The following is a 16,564-nucleotide window of genomic DNA, read 5'->3' as shown; positions in this document are numbered from 1 at the left end:
GAAGCTGCTTTGGACTCAGTAGAAGGCAAGGACAAGGTCTTCAAAGGTTCTAGGAAAACACTGACTCAATGATACCAGCACTCGGGGTTTCATGCCAGTTCAAGGCAAAGCGCCTAACTAAGGGAACACGTGGCGGCAGCTGGCATTTGGAAAATCTTCTGAAGTCAAGAGACAGTTAAGAAATCTGGACTTGACAGTTACTTTCAGAAGGATAATTCATTAACATCAAGTAACAATAGAAAAAGTGATAAATAACATAACAACATGAGTTAGACAAGTACAATTATCTGTAGGGCAGACAATTCACAAGGCTGATTCAAAACAAAGGACTTTAAGATATAGATGGAAGTCACAAAAAAGATTGCTAAAGAGGAGGCTTTGATTTGGAAAGTGGGAAGTGCTGAAAGGACTGTGATTGCGACATTCCCACTTGGCCCTGCCCTGCAGGTTACTTAGTCACCAGCCTCCATCGAGGGCTCCTGGTGGCACAGGAAGTGATGCAACCACAGGCTGCTTAGTAGGGGCGGGACTGGGAGGAAACCCAGGCTCACTCAGGAAGATGTGTTCATGCCTCCATTTCAAGTAAAAATCTAAGTTCTGGGGCCCTTTCAGTCATCCTTGTGCTGTGATTAATCTGTGCCTTATATTCACTCCTTTAACAGATTCTTACGGAATACCCATTCTGTGGCAGCTGCTGTTTGGGACACCCAATGAATGAAAGACACTCTGGTGGAGCAGTCAGTAAGCCAATTTAACTCCCTGAGCACACAAGGTACAGAGACAGAAAGTGCCAGCAGGAAAGAGGTTTTGGGTTTTTTTTTTTTTTAAAGATTTATTTATTTTATTACAGCCAGATATACAGAGAGAGGAGGAGAGACAGAGAGGAAGATCTTCTGTCCGATGATTCACTCCCCAGGTGAGCCGCAACGGGCCGGTGCGCGCTGATCCCAAGCCGGGAATCTGGAACCTCTTCCGGGTCTCCCACACGGGTGCAGGGTCCCAAAGCTTTGGGCCGTCCTCAACTGCTTTCCCAGGCCACAAGCAGGGAGCTGGATGGGAAGTGGAGCTGCCGGGATTAGAACCGGCACCCATATGGGATTCTGGTGCGTTCAAGGCGAGGACTTTAGCTGCTAGGCCACGCTGCCGGGCCCCGAGGTTTTGTTTAATTTGAAAGGCAAAAAGATGGACAGCAATCACCCACGTGCTAGTTCACCCCCTAAATGCCCACAGCAGCTAGGAGGGGTCAGGATGAAGGCAGAAATCTCAAACTCTATTTGGGTCTTCCAGGCAGGTGGCAGCAGCCCAACTATTTGGGCCACTATGGCTGCGTTACAAGGTGAGCATGAGCAGAAAACTGGAGCAAGAGCAGAGGCAGCAAGAGGACCTGCAACTTGAACAGGTGCTCCAGCATGGGCTGCAGGAACACCACACAGCAACTTCACCACGGTGCCAGAAGCCCACGCAGGAACTGTTGTAAAGGGGAGGCCAGGAGTAAATACACTGTAGGGTATCTGAGGAAGATGATTCTGGGAGAGGGTGCAGCCAGTCCTATGGCCCAGTGGCATGGATACATCTGACACAGGATGGAATTCTTGTGAAGTAATCAAGCATGCCTCCAGTGAGGTAAGTGGGAGTAGTGCAGGTGAAAGAGGCAATGGGGCTGGAAATACAAGGTCTTGTTGGCTTGGAGATGGAGAGGAGATGGGTAATCTTCAGCATGGGTTTGACAGCATCTGATTTCTGTGTGAAAATATCACTCAACCCAGTGAACAACTCTGGAGAAACTATTCGAAGGGCCTTTTGTATGGGTGGATGAAATGATACAGAAAATGCAAGATAGCATACACTGTTGAGGAAGCCATGAGAATCTTTCCTGGTGGGGCCCCGGAGCTGGCTTCCAAGGTAATGGCCTGGTGCAACTTGAACAGGTGCAACGCTGTGCTCACCGAGGCCATCACCGACCCCTTTCATGACATTAGAGAGCGTGGTGGCAGATGTACCTGCTGCTGAGAGAACTGATCTAGGACTTCCTTTTGGCCTAAGTCTTATGTTTGAAACAGACAGTGCTCTGTCACAAGGTTCTGAGAAACAAAGTATTGTCCTAGGTGCCTCTGTATACACTTCTTAAAGCAAAATAAAACCAAAACTAAACTAAACTGTGAAAAGTTCAGAAGTCAGAGCAGATCTGTGCTCTCAACAAACCAGGTTTTAAACCTGCAAGAACAGTACAACATGGCAGAACCAGTCTATTCCCACTTCAAGGGTGTCTTGTACACGTAACCTTTGAAGACTTACACATTTTCAACAATTTTATTTGTAAAACTGGATGGCTAATGATTCCGAGGCATTTTACACTTATCTGAAAAACTGTCTTTCTTGGTTTGCTTACATACAATCCTGCTTTATTGTTTGCTTTCATTGGTGGCAGAATGTTGAAAAATTTACAATAATCCTTTTAAGAAATAAAAAGATCTAAAAAACATAGAAAGGATGAAAAGAAACATGGTAGATGCCGAGTCCTACCCAGGGGAGGGATGAAGATAGAGGTGGCAGGTGCCAAGGCAGACAGCTGGTGATGAGCCCCTTCACCGGCTCTAGCCTACAGGTACCAGGCTAGGTCCTTCCCACCATGTGTGAGAACACGGGCGTCACCCATCCTTGCCAGGGTCTCTGTGCCCCTTCATCCTGCCAACAGTTCCCACTGGGGGAGTGACTCCTGGCTTCCTCCCTGGGCTCACTGGCACCAAGTGAACTGGCATGCTGTTGACTCACTGGCAAATCTTCAGATACCTTGAGGGTGATCCTGGAACCCACAAGGCAGGGCAAAATGCTAAGCAGGTCCCTGGGCCAAACTATTGTTTGCACCAATGGGAAGAGCCATCGTGTTGTTTGATTCCTTTTTCTCTGCAAACAGGATCTCACTGTCGGTGCCACTCTGCCATTCTCCCTACCTCCCTGGCCTCCAGGTTGGCTATACCGTGCCACCAAAGCAGTGCCACCAACACTATGCTGGCTACACTGTGCCACCCGCACCGTGCCACCCACACCATGCCTCAGGGCTCCCAGGCCTAACAGTCCCAAACAGTGCCATTCCTCTCTTGTCTACTTTCCCTAATTCAGAGAAAGTACTCTTTGTTCTTCTTATGAGTACTGCCTGTGACTTAAAGGGAATTAAAAAGCAAAGGGGCTCAGCGGCGTGGCCTAGCAGCTAAAGTTCTCGCCTTGAACGCACCAGAATCCCATATGGGTGCCGGTTCTAATCCCGGCAGCTCCATTTCCCATCCAGCTCCCTGCTTGTGGCCTGGGAAAGCAGTTGAGGACGGCCCAATGCATTGGGACCCTGCACCCGTGTGGGAGACCCGGAAGAGGTTCCTGGTCCTGGCATCGGATTGGCGCGTACCGGCCCGTTGCAGCTCACTTGGGGAGTGAATCATCGGATGGAAGATCTTCCTCTCTGTCTCTCCTCCTCTCTCTGTATATCTGACTTTGTAATAAAAATAAATAAATCTTTAAAAAAAAAAGCAGAGAGGAAGATATACATTTCTCACCAACAGGGCACGGCCCCCTGAGCACTGTGACACTCTTGCCTCAGCTTACTGGAGTCCTGGAGGGACAGGGCTTTGTTCTGGACTAATCCTGAGCGCACTGCAGCTCCACTGGACTTCCTTCAGGCATGGAAAGGCTTGTGGGAAACAGGGAAGTCACGTCCATAAACAGAATGCATGAGGAGCCTTGAAAAAGTCAGTAGGAGGGCTTAGCACTGTGGTGCCAAGGGTAAAGCCACTACTCACGATGCCAGTTCAAGTCCCAGGTACTCTTCATCTGATCCAGCTCCCTGCTAATACACCTGGAAAGTCAGCAGCAGATGGTCCAAGTGCTCGGGCCCCTGCATTCTCATAGCAGACCCACATGGAGTTCTAGATTCCTGGCTTTGGCCTGGCCTAGTTGAGTCTTTGCAGCGTTTGTGGAGTACAAATAGGAAATCTCTTTCTTCCTCCCTCCCCCCTTCTCCCTCTGGCTCTGTCTTTCAAATAAATAAATAAAACTTTTTTCTTAAAACCCATAAGGGGCTCAGCATGGTAGCCTAGTGTCTTGCATGTGCCGGGATTCCATATGGGTGCCGGTTCCAATCCTGGCAGCCTCGCTTTCCATGCAGCTTATAGCCTGGGAAAGCAGTTGAGGATGCCCCAAAGCCTTGGGGATCCTGTACCCGCCTGGGCTCCTGGCTTTGGATAGGCTCAGCTCCAGCTGTTGCGTCCACTTGGGGAGTAAATCATCAGATGGAAGATCTTCCTTTCTGCTTCTCCTCTTCTCTGTATATCTGACTTTTCAGTAAAAACATAAATAAACCTTTTTTAAAAAGCCCATAAGAAGTATGTCTTATAGAAAAACTAGGCATGTACTTTTGAAGTTTTCTGCATCAAAATAAATTTACCTTTTAACTCCATTTTCATGAATTTACAATGCATACGTAGCCACAGAATACAAAGGAAAAAAAAGGCATGATTTTAGTAATGTATTCAGACAAAGAAACTCATTTTACTTTTTGAGCACTCATTGATAAGCTGGGAATATTGAGATGCAAATATTCAGACACAAACCCTGTCATCAAGGAACTTGAGGTCTGCTAGAGAACAGTGCAGATCCGACAGAGAGCAGTGACAATGACGCAGTATATAGGTAAGGCACGCAGTTCTGCACAAGGCCCATGTTATACCTGAGGAGTTAAAAGTAATTCCAGGCAAGTCGTTCCAGGAGCAGGTATCTGGCACAGGGGTTAAGATATTCCTTGGAATGCTCACATCCCATAGTGAGTGACTGGCTTGGAGTCCCACCTTCATTTCCAATTCCAGCTTCCTGCTAATGCGTATCCTGGGACGCACTGGGTGTCAAGAACTCACCGGGGTCTCTGACACGGATATGGGAGGCCAGGATGGAGTTTCTGGCCAGTGACTTTGTGGCCAGATCTGGCTGTTGTGGGCATCTAGGAATAAACCAGCATATGGAAGAGCTTTCTGGCTTTACTTTTCAAGTAACATGAAAATAAACAATTGTTTAAAAATCATAACAGGAGCTACTTCAGGCCTTTGCAATCTGTTTAATCCAGACATTTGTTTCATCAGTGCCACAACTAAGATGGAATAACCAAAAGACACTTAGCCAAATAGGATCTACTGACAAGGGCCATGCTATCTGATCAAACACAAGTGCTATCTGGAACATAATCCTCGATTCCAACCAGCATAAGAGAAGGCCATAAGAGAAAACTATGGCATGGAGTAGGGTAACACTTCAGACATCAACACACAGTCAAGCATAATGTATCACAAGGACCCTATCCCACATCAAGTGGATTACACATCAGACACCATCCTACACTTTCAAGCACAAAAGATTTCATTTCTTCAATAGTCAGAACAACACATGCAGCAGAGGCGTTTTACAGCTAGGAAAACCAAACCAAAGGAGATTGGGGAAACTTACCTAAAGATACCTGATATACACGGCAGAGCCAGCAGTGCAAGCCAGACAACCAGTCTGAATGTGGTGCAAATAGTCATATCACGCACACACGCTGCTCCACACTGTCATTTTGACTCCAGTTAAACCCCATTTTTCCTCTCCGCATGTGACCAAACTCTTGTTGATTACTCCAAGAACACACTGACCTCAGAGCTGAGCTCAGCACGGTAGGTTTTGCTTTTAGAATCCAAACATCAAAGCCCCAACTACTGTAATTCTTCTATAGGCAAGTCTAAAATAGTTATCTGAGTGAAGAATCTATCAGAGATATTAGCTGGTAGGATATACAAATTAAAACAGCAAGAACATGAGACTATTGACTTGTCTGTTCATAAGCTGCAGTGCCCTGTGAGTTTTCTGTGTCACCAAATCCTCCCAGCTATCGTCACACAAAGGCACTTTGTCTTAAGAAGGCTGCTAAGATGGGCCTATTCTTGGCAAAGGTGTCCCGAGAACCATGTCTGGATTTTTAAAAATGACCACAAACAAAAAAATTGTTATTGAAGCATCTTTTCAGAAGTCATGGAGGTTATTATCATCTCTGACGTAGACCCAGAATGTCTCACCTGGGCTTGAGAGGCCCAAACAGACATTTCCAGGATGGCAATCAAATGGATCTTACAGAAAGTAATACCTGAAAAAACAAAACAAAACAAAAACAAAACAAAAAACTCCACTTTGTGAAGTTCTAAAATGCTTTTTCTTTTGGCATGTGACATGCTTTCTAAAAACAACTCTCAGGTCTCAGTACTCTGAAAAGTGGGTACTTCTGATTATAACTTGTGCAGGTTGGCATTTCGTTGGTAAGGTGCAAGCCTCTTGTTCCTGTCAATTGTACAATCCCAAGCATTCATGCTACACCCTCCCACTGCCTGCTGGTACATATCATTAACTCTTGCCCTCCTGTGTGTGGCTCATCCATCCACACCTGCTTAGAACAGGTGCGTGGACACTCAGGGAAGATGACCAAAATTGACAATGAGCCAAAGCAAAGCATAACCACAGGCTGAAGCTGTCAACAGCTCCTCCCTCTTTCTTTCAACTCACACACTCCCAGGCATTTTATATGGTCTTGTTGATCGGCTTCCCATCCAGAAGAATCACAACACAAATAACGGACCCTCAAAAAAATTCATGGAAAACAGAATTCAGACGTAAGTTTGTTTTCATGCAAAATAAGATTGGAAGTCCACACATAGCTTCTTATAATATACATTTTCCATGAATTTTTTAAAGTTCCCTCATACCTATCGGAAGGAAAAGATTATGGTTTGGGAAGACTAGAACATGCTTGACTGTCATCTAGAAGTAAGACATGCATTTTTGCAAAACCAAGAATCTGCAGAGACCAGAGCATTTCTGGCTGGCCCGATCACAGAGGGCTTCCTCTTTGTCTTCTTCAGGTCCCACCTTGCGCAGTTATCCATCAGCAGCCCAGAGACTGGGTTTGTGCTTTCTGAAACGACCCCACTCTAAAACCAGTGCAGGTGGGATTGAAAGCGCTAATATAGGCAAATCACAGCTCCAGGGCTATTCGTTTCCTTGGTGTTCTGGGTTTTACAGATACGTGGATGGTGTATGTTGAAACATACCCACAAATCATTCCTGAGGAAACTAAGTTCCTATGATGACAAAACCTGAAGATCTACAACAACAAAAAACAACACTCACATGCAGGTTCCATGCAGTAAGTTGGTGGGGGAGGGCAGCTTTACTTTTCTCCCCAGGTGTCTTTAAACCACTAAGGGAAATAGAGGAAAGGCAGGGCTTGGGTCTTTTGTAATCAGTTTGCTTTCGGTCCTGTAGCAGATGGTATCTTAGATTCATTGAAATCAGTGTCAGTTACTGCGGTCCACTCACTCTCAGCACCCCAATTGCAAAAGCAGTCAGAGGAACCCTAGGAGCCCCAGGACAACCTCCTGCTAAGTTCCAACCCTCTCACGGTCAGAACTCTCCTGTCTCTTGGTGGTTTGGTCCTTCAGACATGCTCTCTCTTCCTACTTTCACTGAACTCTTCCTTCCCTTAGTCTTTTTCAGAACGTCCCACCCCCTAGATGCTGAGAGAAGAAAAGCAGCCCCAGCAGCTACCTGCCTGCAAGCTCAGGCCATCCTGTGAGCGCCTCACTGACAGCACAACTCAGACCACACACACCAAGTGGCAGCGAGCCATCTACCCCAACCTCGCCAGCAAGAGTTCCTTTCAACAACTTGACGTGGCAATTAAACAATTACTGTCGTTTCTACCAAAGGCCTCCTGTCTCCTAACCCAAGTCATCTTTGCTTTGCCACTACGGATCTCAATGGGGCTGCTTGCTAAAGCAATGACTGAACAAGTGGTAGGGGGTCCTCTCCCTCTCACTCACTCATAAACACACATAGCCCTCGCACGGCACCAAACTAGGAAAGCAACATCATCCTAAGACACAGACTGCTCCCAAGAGCAAAAATCTCTCCATCGGGCCAGTTGTGGCAATGTTCCAATGCAACCTTTACCTTGGAATCATTCTGACAAGCACTTCAAGCTGCATTTAAATGTCTCCATTGTCAGTTCACAAAAAAACTTGGCATGCAAGCTCCACCTTCACGCAATAATGTCTTCCCTTCCCAAGCCCTGTGAATTCCGAATTTAAGCCTTTCCCCGCGTCAGTACTTCCAAGATCCCAGATCCTCTGCAGTGGTCTAATCACAACTTCACGTATGCCAGGTTCCACTTCAGGAAAGTCTTCCTCCCGTCCCCAGCAGCCCTGAGCCCCCAGCGCCAACCCCACCCCCACCCCCGGGACCTGAGAGCTGGAACTCTGTCAAGGAACAGTCAAGTACTTTCCTATAGCAGCAGAAGCATCACCGTTTGGGCCACTGTTTTGATCTTGACTCCAGAGTAGAAATGGGAAAGCAAATTCAATCATTTATTTAAAAAATTGTTTCATCTACTTCAAATTTATCAATTTAAATAACTGCCAAGATTAGATTCGATTACTGATAAACCAAAGAGAACAGACTAATGAGAATGCACTTATCAGGGGAAGGGACAAAACCCCAAGTGGCCAGCAGCGACACTTGGCTCTGCTCCACTCACCGCACCAGCCACAGCGTGGACCGGGCTCCTTTCAAAATGCACTCTACAGCACAACAGTGGAGACTCAGAAACAAATACACTAATAACACAATGCAGAAACACTGGTGTGAAATGATGCTGCGGAATTCTCAATCCCACCAACTTTGAAGAAAAGACTAGACCCCAGGAGGAAGATGACCAATTCACACTCACAGATGCGTTCCCTAAGCAATTTTGCTCATCGGGTAAGACCCACCCAGTCAGGTCAAGAGGAGCAGAGCCAGGCTGGTGGCTTTGTTATCTTCACAACCCCTCAAAGTTCATCCGCACTGGGGACAGTCCCCCTTTCCTTCAGGTGGCAGTCAAAGGTCAAAAAGGCCCACCAGGAGCCCATCGAACAGGTGAAAGGTGAGACAGACACACAAAAAACCAGACCAAACCCAGACCTGTCTGTGATGGGAAGTTGAGCTGCTTTACCTTTCAGATGGGCCTCCTGCTTGGGTTTCTCCTCCAAGATTCAAACTACCAGATGATCCTTTTAAATTAACAGCAGGAGTCAAACTGCCACAAAGAGCGCTCTACCTCCCTCGGTGGGAGAGGCTGGTTTGCTCTACCTCCCTCGGTGGGAGAGGCTGGTTTGCCAGCAGGTGGTGCTTTCCGCATCCCACAACCTTTCACCTCTGAGAATCTGCACCTGTAATTCTCAATTGTTCCTGGTCTAGCAGCCAACTCCCCCGGCCTAAGACTGCAGCCAGCCGCCACGTCACGTTATGTTGCTAACCTGTGCTTCCCTCCCCGGAAAAACTTGTAGGACGCTTCCTGTCAATTTTTCAAAAGAATACATTTTAAAAAATCTGAATTTCCTCTAAAGAACATCAAGATAGTAGTTAAAATTTCACGGGGGGGGGGGGGGGAGAATACCTGGTAGCATTTTAGTTTAAATCACTAACCATCTATAAGCAAATATCCAGAGGTTGGTATCTTTTTAATGATTTTGATAAGGCTTTAAATGCCTTGGGACAGTACCCAGGACTAGTTGAACCTTTGCCTCATTAAGAATATGAGTCATGTATTTGAAAAATTCCACTTCCACTTATTTTAACTGATTTCTTAAATATCCGGCCACTGTGCTGATTGGTCATCTGTCAGGATTCCTGGGCCCCAAGCAGCCCTCCACGTGGGATTTCTGCCTCAAAACCAGAAGCCGCCCTCCTTGGGGTGTTACCTTCAGGGGTAAATTCCTACAGGAAGACCCCCGCTCTGCCTCCTAGCACTTAATAAGAAGTCTTCCATCCTGGATACTTCCAGCTCGGTTACACCAGCTCGGTGTAACAACTCGAGCCCAGACTCACCTGTGCCGGCCGGCCGCCCGAGCGTGTTTAAAGGGGTGAAAACATTGGTTTCTTAATATGGGGCGGGGGTGGGGGGGGGGCTACCTCTACCACTACGGGAAACGTAACGGGGGCCGAATGTATATTATTATCTGGCTCTTCCAGAAAATGTCGCATTTCAAGTCTTTTTATAAACTCTAGTTTTCCCAGCAAACAGACCAGAAGCGGAAAGAAGGACGGTGAGTGAAGGAGATAAGGGCTCAAAGAGAAAAAAAAAATTCCAGAAACTTGGGACCCACGCGGCAGAGTCAGGGAAAAGTAGTTCAAAGGATTACCAAAAAAAATTTTTTTTTATTAAATCCCCCTTACCTTTGTTAAGTATTGGAGGCGCCCACTTGAGAAACTACCACCACTCACCGCCCGGTAGCAATCTACTAGGCTAGGCAGCAGCCTACCTCCGCTTCGGGGCCTCCCTCTTTTTAATGTAAAACCAAAATAAGGAGTGTCCGGCTACTCCCCACCGCGCCGCTTAAAGTCACAGCGCGGCGCAAGCTCCCCTCCCAGGCTCTGGTCTAGGGTGGGATTCCTGGGCGCTCCGGGCGGCTCCGCCTCGGAGACCTGCGGGGGGCCGACTCTCCAGGAGGGCCCGACACCCCCCACCCCCCAGCTCTACCTTCGGGCAGCCAGTCTCGAGCCGCACTCTCCCCGCGGGCAGGCGGCGGGCGCGCTGACCGCCGCACCGCCGCGTCCCCAGCGGGCGAGACGAGCGGCCCCGGAGCCCGGCTGCGCGCTGGTGCGCTGTGCGCCTCGCCCCCGAGCCAGCTCCGCCGGGTCCCCTCCCTGCGGCGGTCCTCCTTCCCCCTCCCCCAGAAGCACCCTAGCCCAGGCCGTTCGCCTCACAGTAGCAAGGTTGTCTCACGTCTACTCCCTTCCCTTAAACTCACCAAACCAGATTTTTACTCCCCAACACTGGCAACTTCCCGTAAATCTGCACTGAAATTGTATCCTGCTCGCTGAGCCTCGGCTGGCGGAAGGCCAGTGCAACATTCCTGTGTTTTAGGGGAGCACGGATACCTTAGGTTCAAATAGAAAAACCGACCCGGAGGGGCCCGATCTGGGGGAGGTGGAGGGGAGTCGCCAAGGTGGGCTCCCGTCCCCGCTCACAAAGTCACCTCCTTGTCGGATATCCAGCAGCGGTCCCACGAACAGCACCTGCTCCACCTGCTCCACCTGAGGACACGCGAATGATCCTCCCACCCTGGCCACAGACGCCCAGGCGAGCCAGAGCCGCGCCGGACTCCTCGCCCGAGCCGATCCGTGCCTCCCACCTCCGCGCTTCCACCCGCAACAGCAGGTAGGCAGGGTCCTGCGCTCCCGCCTCCCCGAGCGTCCTCACCTGCAACTCAGCAGGGCCGGGACAGCGCAGGAAGGAACGTCACGCGGACGCAACCCTGACCTTTGCCGAGGCCTTCGCAGCAGGGCCTGGACGCCGCTGGCTCACAAGTCGCCCGCGTTCGTGAGCTCTGACCTCGGGAGTTACAGCTGGTTTCTAGAAAGGGAACAACAACAACAACCAAAAAAAAAAAAAAAACTATTGCATTTAGAAACTGCAGCCCAGCCCAGCCCAGCTCTTAACCTTGCCTGGCCCCTGGGGAGTTGGCCCCCACCCCACCCCCGCCGCCTTACCTGTTTACACACAGGGCGTGCAGGAACCTCCCGTGTTTCAATGGAGCCCGGAGCCCGGGGCCCGAGGTAGGCGCCGAACGGGTCAACAGGAATCCAATTCGGTGACTAAACAAACTAGAAGAGGAAGCAGGCACCACCAGGAACCTGAAACGCAGTGGTGATTTCGGTGCAGTGTCATTCAACTGAAATCAACCGAAAAGAGAAAGAGAAAAAAAAATGTTTCTTGGGCTCCCTGCTGGGTGAAGAAAGGTTCCCAAGCCTTGGGCTCTTGGGAAGGGAGTAGGGACAGCCCTGATTTTTTTTTTTTGGTGTTGTGTCCTGTTGGTTTATGTTAAACAGGTGGGCTACAAGGGCAGGCCTTGGTGGGCACACCCGTATCTGAGTGCCTGGGTTTGAATCCCCGCCCTGCTTCTGAGTTCAGCTGTTTGCGCGCCCTGAGAGGCAGCAGGTGATGGTGCTGGGACTCCAACGGCAAGCCTTGGTTGGGTTCCTGGCCTCATCTGGCCCAGGCGAAACATTTGGGGAGTGAACTAGCCCCTCCAAATCAGTGAGTTGACAGGTTTAAAATAAAGGAAGAGAAGACCCAGCCCAGCCACTCAGCACTAGCCTGGAGGCCGTCAGAGAGTTATCTAACCTTCCCTCGGGGCCTCAGCTTCCAGGCTGTTCTTGTGATGGGATTTTTTGGGCTATGTATGTACACAGTCTTGAAGGCCATGGCAAAGTCTCTGTAAAGGGGTTTCCGGCTGAACTTCGTTAAGGTGACAAGAGAAATGCACGTCAAGTTGTGCAAAGGACACTGGCCACAGTCAAGCCTGTGTGTGCTGCTGTCTCGTTTGTATTTATTTGACACGTGACCTGATGGTGGACAGATAATGGTCACTGCAGTTCAAAAAGCAGTGTGAGTGGATGGAAGATTTTTGTCTCTCCTTCATTCTATACGTCTGACTTTCCAATAAAAATAAGTAAATTTTAAAAAAAAAAAAAGCAGTGTGAACCATGGGTGGGATATTTAAAACATCACATAAATATTAAAAAGTGTTCAATGCAGGCAACAATGCCAAACATGTTTTCCATTTTAGCTTCCAGTCACCTTCCTGTGGATGAAAGGGAAACCACAATCGCATTCCACTCTCGAGGCCCACAGTGCCTTGCGATGGAGCCAGGTCACTGCACCGACCCTTACAAATCCAGCTGGGGAGCCCTGGTACCACCGCCTTGTTGGTAAAGACCAAATCATGAGGAAAGACCACGATCTGGTTAGATACAAATGACATCATCTACTAACTTCAGGAAAAAACTAGAAGATTCTGAAAGGCGGATCCCTTGGATCTTGGGCCCAGAATTGAACCTGGACTCAGCTGAGATCAGCTTTTGGTCCATCCAGACTGCCGTGCACAATGACAGCAGGTGGGGAAGGTCCTCCAGGGTCCTCTCGCCACACTGGGCATGGACAAGGCTCCACAGCAGCCTAACTGTCCCAGACCTGGTGAAAACACTGTCTGGCTCACACATTTTTCCCACTTCAAGACACCTTTTCCTAGAAGAATCCCTGGGACCTGGGGAATAACAACCAGGAGGAATAAAATGGGTTTGAAAGTGTGGAAGGCAGTGGCTCCATGTCAGGCAAAGCAGCCCTTTGCTGAGATCCAGGTCAGAAAGTAAATTCTCAGGGCCCGGCGTGATAGCATAGTGGTTAAGGTCCTCACCTTCAATGCACTAGGATCCCATATGGGCACTGGTTCTAATCTCGGCAGCCCAGCTTCCCATCTATCTCCTTGCTTGTGGCCTGGAAAAGCAATCGAGGACGGCCCAAAGCCTTGGGACCATGCACCCACATGGGAGACCCGGAGGAAGCTCTTGGCTCCTGGCTTCGGATTGGCTCAGCTCCAGCCACTGGGGCTGCTTGGGAAGTGAACCATTGGATGGAAGATCTTCCTCTCTGTCCCTCCTCTCTGTATATCTGCCTTTCCAATAAAAATAAACAAATCTTAAAAAAAAAAAAAAAGCAAATTCTCACAGCCCTTTGGTTACTTGCTCTCAATCGATGCCTGCCTCCACTGCTCCTTCTTTCTTAGTTTTGTGCACTGGCATCTATGAAATGGGTATAATTCAAGCTCCCAGCTGTCTCCCACATCCCTACTCCAGGGATGGGTGAAAATAAAAACATCTTTTAAGTTGCAGGCTATAGTAAAAGGAATGTGAACTTTCATCTTTGCTTGTGGCTGACCTCAATGCCTGGTTTTTGTTTATTTGCTGTCCTCAGGCAAATTCCATTCCCCTGGGGCAGTTCTCCAGGCCCCCTCTGCCTTTCGCTCTCCTCTTCTTTCCCTTCCCCCTGGGAGGCAGTGTTTTGAGTACGGAGAGGAGGGACACTTGGTTTCTCTGAGATTTGACTTTGAATTTCAATGTTACCTATATGAGGCTGAACATATTGTTTCAGCTTCTGTATTTAGAATATATAGCAAAATAGCAACACCTGCCTCTCTGGATTTCTATGGGAATTAAATGAGATGGCACATCCGCGGTCCTCAACAACTGACAATTTCCATTTGAACTAGAAAATGCCTATTCCTGGGGCTCACAAGTAACTTTCTGCCCCACATTTACATCTTAGATCAAGTAACACTGACCAAAACACCTCTAAGGAAGAAAAGAAGCAAACCTTAGAGCTTTGTAAAGAACCATACTATAATAATAGCCACCCCCAGTGCATTTCCACTGGCAGACCGGGGCAAGTTCATGGAAGAGCGGAAGTACTGAGCTAGTAGTAATGGCACCTGAGTTCCACACCAGAATATCTGGATAGTTTTCTGCCAGTGTAGACCCCACAAGATGCCAATGATGGCTCTAATATTTGGGTTGCTACCTTTCACATGGAAGACCTGGCCTGTATTCCTACCTCCTGGCTTTAGCCCCAGTCCAGCTCCACCTATTGCAAACATTCATGTGTGTTTCTGTGTCTCAAATAAAAATACATTTAAAAAAACTAAGGATAGATGTTGTAGGGTAGTGGGCTGGACCACCACTTGGCATGCCCACATGTCATGCTGAGATACCATTTTGAATTTTGGCTCCCAGCTGAGGTACCTGGTAGGCAGCAGATGATGGCTCGGCTCCTTGGGTTCCTCCCACCTGCATGGGAGATCCAGCTGGAGTTCCTGACTCCTAACTTCCACCTGCCCAGGCCTCAGCTTTCACGGCCATTTAGGGAATAAACTAGCAGAAGGAAGACCTCTTGTCTCTCTCCTATGTCTATGAAATAGATAAATACATTTTTAAAAGTAATATAAACTTTGGGCCCAGCACCATGGCCTAGCGGCTAAAGTCCTCGCTTTGAACACCCTGGGATCCCATATGGGTGCCAGTTCTAATCCCAGCAGCCTGGCTTCCCATCCAGCTCACTGCCTGTGGCCTGGGAAAGCAGTCAAGGATGGTCCAAAACCTTGGGACCCTGCATCCATGTGGGAGACCTGGAAGAGGATCTGGGCTCTTGGCTTCGGATCGGCGCAGCACCATCAATGGCGGTCACTTGGGGAGTGAATCATCTGATGGAAGATATTTCTCTCTGTCTCTCCTCCTCTCTGTATATCTGACTTTGCAATAAAAATAAATAAATCTTAAGGAAAAATAAAGTAATACAAACTTTAAATTACATAGGGAAATTAAAGTTTGTTTTGACACAAAAATGTTTTTTAAATCCATACTTTTTTCACAGTGTACATTTTCCATGTTATCAGCACTCATCATCACAACTCTGAGATTTCCATCGCTCCACTGCACAGATAAGAAGACTGAGTTCTCCGCTGTGACTCCAAGCTTCTGAAAAGTTAATAAAGCCATTGCTCTGCTTCCCTTACTTTCCACTACTCCATTCTAGGGCAACTGCGTGAAGTTTGGGGGCTGATCAGAGCTCTGAAAGCTTGCTTTGCTTCCTCATTGTGACTTGACCCCAAAGTTTTAGCCTCTACTCATTGTGGAGACATGGATACCCACTACAAACTCCACGAAAGATCTCCCCCCGCCATAAGTGAGGTGTGCTAAGCAGGCAGCAACCAATTCTATGACAAGCAGAGGGCCTGCAGGACAAGCAGCATGGGCCACAAGTCGGCAGCTTCCAAGCTGGCATCCCTCGTGGGGTCAAGGGCAAGATACCTAACTCTAAAGCTCAGGGTCTGCCTGGGACAGGAGCCAACCGTAGGGTCATCATGAGAATGAAATGAGATGACCCTAATCAAAGCACAGTGCCCAACACAAGGGGAGCTTTTAATACATAATAGTTCTGGGCCCGGTGGCGGGGCCTAGCAGCTAAAGTCCTCGCCTTGAAAGCCCCAGGATCCCATATGGGCGCCGGTTCTAATCCCAGCAGCTCCACTTCCCATCCAGCTCCCTGCTGTGGCCTGGGAAAGCAGTTGAGGACGGCCCAATGCATTGGGACACTGCACCCACGTGGGAGACCTGGAAGAGGTTCCAGTTTCCCGACTTCGGATCGGCACAGCACCAGCCATTGCGGTCACTTGGGGAGTGAATCATCGGATGGAAGATCTTCCTCTCTGTCTCTCCTCCTCTGTGTATATCTGGCTGTAATAAAATGAATAAATCTTTAAAAAAAAATACATAATAGTTCTCCCAAAGGTCAAAGACCAACTCCAAGCAGTCAATAAAGGGCTATGTTTCTCTTCTGCCTCAAAAAAACAAAAAACAAAAAAAACACCAAGTACTAAAGTGGCTCATGTGAGGTCTAAATAGACTGTGTAGTAAATAAATACAAACAGCACAGCTCCTGGCACTTGCAATGTCTGCATGATTGGTTTGTTAATGTTTCTGTTCGCATTTTCCTGTGTGGTGATGCTTTATCATTATGGTGAGGTCATGATAAACTACCGCCCTTCTCCGGGGGAAGAGGGGGAGCTGACCTCCTAGGCGTGAGGAATGGCAATACCTTCTCCATGATTTTATATTTTATTGTTTC

At 48.3% G+C, this 16,564-nt stretch overlaps 1 long non-coding RNA gene across 1 annotated transcript in view; it reads right to left on the bottom strand.

Moving 5' to 3' along the window:
- Positions 1-11,776, bottom strand: part of LOC131481403 (uncharacterized) — a 62,648-nt gene extending 50,872 nt beyond the window's left edge. The window contains exons 1-2 of the long non-coding RNA XR_009246302.1: positions 11,596-11,776; positions 11,306-11,458 (exon numbers count right to left, since the gene is read on the bottom strand). This is a non-coding gene — a long non-coding RNA (uncharacterized LOC131481403). The remainder of the gene's footprint in view (positions 1-11,305; positions 11,459-11,595) is intronic.
- Positions 11,777-16,564: the final 4,788 nt, after the last annotated feature.

The sequence above is a fragment of the Ochotona princeps genome, chromosome 11, assembly GCF_030435755.1.
Source record: "Ochotona princeps isolate mOchPri1 chromosome 11, mOchPri1.hap1, whole genome shotgun sequence".
In the NCBI taxonomy this organism is placed as follows: domain Eukaryota; kingdom Metazoa; phylum Chordata; class Mammalia; order Lagomorpha; family Ochotonidae; genus Ochotona; species Ochotona princeps.
This window is presented reverse-complemented; position numbering and strand designations above follow the sequence as displayed.